Genomic DNA, 4,846 nt, shown 5'->3' with positions numbered 1-4,846 from the left:
AACAGAACACGAGTCAACTTCGCGCGTGAAGGGTTTAAAATCATATTGAAATGCTCACGAAGGAATCGAAATTTTAATTTTATAACAAGTATCCGATTCCCAACCCTAATGATAGCTGATCGAAGTTTAGTTGGTTTAGATTATAGACTGTAAAAAAATATGGACGACGCCCCTTCGCCCTCTTCCATTGGTGAGAACTGAGGCCGCCAGTGTCCCGATATGGTGCTGACATCTTGGGATTTGAGTCTGCGCAGTAGTGAGCAGGAAGTAAAGCCGCAAAATCAAGGCCCCGCCCTCACTCTCGCAGAATGCACTCTCCCTGCACTTTTTTAAGTGGCCTATGTCTGCTTCGTTCCGCTCCAATTTTGATGTCTGTTGATTGCAGTACGACAAGAGGCTTGTTAAAATAAAGTAAATACAATCTCCTCAGTCCTCCGAAGATCCGAAAAAAAGTCTGTTGGTGCTTCAGTGACTACTTCCCTCAGAGAACCTGTCAATCACAGCTGTCAATCATGACGTCACACCACCGTTTTTATAGCATCACGTAACTAACTAAAAACAAACTTATTTTAAAAACAAACACTTGAATTTACATCAGCGTGATAAAAACTACAGTAAATGACAGAAACCACCTTTGGGAAAAAGATATTTGAAGTGTAATTTAATTGTTTAGTTGGTCTCACCTCCCGTTGAATAACACGGGGAGGCGGGGCTTATGACCTATACTAGGACCCGTCACCGGGGGGCGATCGAGACGTTTTGGCTTCACTTTTCAGGGCTTGTGCGGCACGCTTGGTTTAGATGAATTCCAGCACATTTCTACTCACGTTTCACGTAAAGTCATTCAGAAGAGCAAAAGAACTGCCACAGGATGCAGGATTTTATTAAACGTCTCGCAAAACGCTGTAATTTAGCAGTGAATATGTGTCAGTCCCGTGCTTTTAGAAATACGAGCCTCTGACTCTGTCTTGCAGACAGCCTCCCGAACATCCTTCAGTCACACTGAAAGCAAATCTCATTCATGAAACATTTGCTTGTGCTTTTTTCTGTTGGATGAATGAAAAACTGATCTAATGTAACACTTTATAAGTGCAACTTTTTTGGGGTCGCTGTACATATAAGATAGATCCGGCCTTGCGCAGCACAAATGCAGCTATTGTCCACTGGTTGAACGTGTTTCTGTGTGCTGTACTGTACGCTTCATCATTTCAGAAGTGTTTGTGGGATGTAATAGATCTTTGCATTAATGTCCGTCCACTTTTTCAGCGGTGCTGGTTCTGGAAGTATTTTTTCCGTTCATTTCTACCATAGCGATTAAAAAAAAAAAGAAAGAAAAAGTCTTCTTTAAAGCGTTATAAGCCGTGAATCAAGCCGACGAGGAGAATCATAACATTACAAACTTTGATTTGAAGAAAAAAGTATTTGAAAATCGGACAAAATCTGTGAACTTAAAGGCTTTAGTGATAGAATGACCCATGAAGCATCGCGAACAGCATAATCGAGTTAAAAACGATTGAGAAAAATATTTTGCAGTATATATAAAATCAACATTTTTAAATATTTAAGTATTTTGAGAGCAAAAGGAGACTGGCTCTGTCATTCGCAGTGCTTCGTGTGAGTGGGCGGAGCTAAAGAGTTTTGCTTGTTTTGACTCTGATTGGTGGAATTTTCTGTACAGCATCATGGGAAATGTAGTTCTTCACCACTAATTTCGCTGTTAAACATGATTACTTTAAAACTAAGCTGAAATGATGTGGACTGACGGCTTCAGCAGAAGCAAACACCACTGATTATAAACTCTGGAGCTCAGAGCAGGTCTGTCTTTAAAGGTTTATAAGTTATCGCTCAAAGTCAGTTTCACTATGGAGAAAATGTATAGAGTTTTTACTTCGGGAACCAGACTGTTGCTCTCCATAGCTGTTGTCGTCAACATCAGAAAAGAGGCCTTAATTATGGAAGCTTGTTTCTGCCATGGAGTAAAAAAAAGATAGAAAAGGTAATTTCGACTTTTTCCCTCACAGTTGCGAGTCTGTATGTCAAAACTGCAAGTTGTAAAGTTGTAGAATCCGTATAAAATTTGACTTTTCTCTGAATTTTGACCTTTTTTCCCCAGAATTTACATCTTGTAATTCTGTTTGTTTTTCATCAAAGAATACACAAATAGGAAATGATTCTCATTAATCTCATCCTCATTATTCTCATTAATCTCACAGTTCAGACTTTTTTTTCCTCAGAAATGAGAGTTTATATCACAATACTGAGTTTATACCTCAGAATTCAACATTTTTTTTTACCTGAATTTTAAGTTGCAATGATTTTTTTTTTTTCCCCGAGATGGAAATAAGCTTCCATACTTAATAATCACATCACCAACAATGAGGAAATGTGTTTGTATATCTCAAAATATTTGAACTAAGAATGTATTTTTGCACAGAAGATTATCATGGGTTTGTTTTATTACAGTACGTCTGTTTTTCGTTTGTGGATTTGATGTTTATTAGTCGTTGTCAGAAGCGATTTGTTACCCAGCATTCCAGCTGTACTCTGCCCTGTGCAGGCTTCTTTATCATCACAAATAAATCAAGATTTTCATTTAATGCACATGTAAAAATATCATTTTCTGATCTCATACTCATTTATGTCCATATAGCACTGCTAGTAATAGTGACCTCCAGTGAGAAACTAGCTTCAGTCTGGATGAAATCATGCTAATTTCGTGTAATTCTAATTATGTTGTTTAAAGAAACGTGTGTTTCGGAGTCAGTGACACTGGAGTCTTCACCCAGAAGCTCTCAAGGATGACATTTATAAGGAAGTATTCTAACAGCTGACTCTTGTCGCATTGGGGGATTGCAGGAATGAATATGCAGTAAACAATGATGAAATATGGGCTATTGCTGCCAAATGTATTTGGATTCTACCCTGAGTGGCTCCCCAGACACACTTCTGCACTGGGAAATGTGACGGGTCAAATCTGGACACTTTCAAATCTATTAGAATAGACCAGGCTGATTAAGGTAACACAGCAGACAGAAGTTGTCTGAGAATATTCGCCGAGCAAGAACGATGAATTCGCCTTGAAACATTGATAAGTGTGTGCAGCCATGAGGGTCTGAAGCTGGACTTCACCACTAGAGAGCAGCATCAGGTTGAGCTCTGACATGCACACACTTCTCAGTTAATGCAAAGCTAACATTTCTCAGAATATGCATGGTTAAATTATTGCAATTCATCCGAGGATGATTAAAAAAATAAAGCAAAATGCATTTTCTAAACTAGAGCAAGAGTAGTGTAATACAGTTACACTTTTTTTTTTTTTTTTTTACATTAAATACTTAAAATGAAATTATGAAATCATTAGGCTATAATTGTACGTTTTTTAAAGAAATGTTCTTTCCCGTTATTCGGGAAATAAGTGACTTGACATCCATATTTATGATCATTTAGCAAATAATATAAACCAATAGGGAATAAATCGTTTTTATTAATCGTTTTCTTGCATAAAAATGTGTTGAATTGAATTTTATTGTAGGCCTATTTTTTATATATAGCTATATATTTAGGCATTTTAGATTTTGCACACTTAGACTCGTTTGATGATTCGTATATTTCATCAGAGGAAGGATAATTGGAAATTATCACTTCATCTTTAAGATGCAGCTAATAATACGTCGCGCGCGTTCCTTCCATTAAACGTGGCGTTATTGCAGTAATTCATCACGCCGATCATGAACGCAGGCTTATTTCCATCTGGCTTCTCTCAAGAGCGATGACTTTCAGTAAACAAGTGCACAATCGATCACTGCAGACCATTAAGAGCCCTAATCGGGCCAGCAGGAGCTCTGTGGGGTGAATCTTCTCTCAGCTGGATCTTCGACTGGACCGTAATGGTTTGTTATGACCTTTCCGCGTTTCCATTAGTCTCGCTGTTATTTAACAAGGAGCTTTTGATTTAACCCCGCGTATTTTTGCCAAGAGGAGTAACTGGATTCCTTTACATATAAAAGGCCAAAGACACTTCAATCTGCGCTGCTCATGTAAACTCAAGGGTTTTAAGGGGCATCTTGAGCCTATTAGCATCGACGACAATAAAAATCCACTGACAGCCTTATCGGTGCTTTATATAATTTCAGCAGTAGCCTAAATATTGTGCGTTCATGTCATTCATTAAATTGTATCATAGTGGACATCCTGCTCTACTGGCATGGTTTAAAAACCATTAGGCATTTTAATAAAGGAGATATAGTGAGCAGATTGTAGTTATTGTGTCTCTAAAATGTCTGTTTTGTCTTCGTTTTGTGTCTAGAAAAACATCCCCACTGAAGCAGAATGAGCATAATTTTCTGTGAGCAACCTCCTCTCTAAACGCATTTATATTCATTATATACAGGCACGTGTGGAAATGTAAAGAAAAAATATAGGCTAACATATATGTGTAGCCTATATTAATATAAAGAGATACATTTTTTTTTTACGGCGCTCTTATTAAATATCGCTAACTCCAAGTCGCGTTTGCGTGAAAGGCCGTGTGTGGGAAAAAATACTAATATAGCCTATATATATATATATATATATATATATGAATAAATATGGGGAGAAAAAAATGTACGGCAAAGTAGGCTACTTTTATTCAAAGCAGTGAATATCGCTAAACACTAACTTCGCGAAATCGCGTTTGCGTGAAACTGAGGCCGTTTGAGCGCTTTCCTATATTTAGAGGCCTATTTAAGAAAAGAAAAAAGTATTGGACATTTACATGATTTTTTTAAAACATTAAGATTTTAAATATTTTTAGTTGATGTTTCGCTAACTGTGCTAGGGTCACAAAAATGAAAAAAATAAATAA

The 4,846-nt window shown here is 37.3% G+C and overlaps 1 protein-coding gene across 2 annotated transcripts in view; it reads left to right on the top strand.

The window, feature by feature from the left end:
* Positions 1 to 2,597, top strand: part of rhpn1 (rhophilin, Rho GTPase binding protein 1) — a 24,004-nt gene extending 21,407 nt beyond the window's left edge. For both annotated transcript variants that reach the window (XM_084090866.1, XM_084090867.1), the window contains exon 16: positions 1 to 2,597. This exon is cut by the window's left edge and continues 892 nt beyond it. The gene's annotated coding sequence lies outside the window, so the exon portion shown is untranslated.
* Positions 2,598 to 4,846: the final 2,249 nt, after the last annotated feature.

This window comes from Abramis brama (assembly GCF_963993115.1).
Source record: "Abramis brama genome assembly, chromosome: 18".
Classification (NCBI taxonomy): Eukaryota; Metazoa; Chordata; class Actinopteri; order Cypriniformes; family Leuciscidae; genus Abramis; species Abramis brama.
Note: the sequence above shows the minus strand (reverse complement) of the source record. Positions and strands in the feature narration are given on the sequence as shown.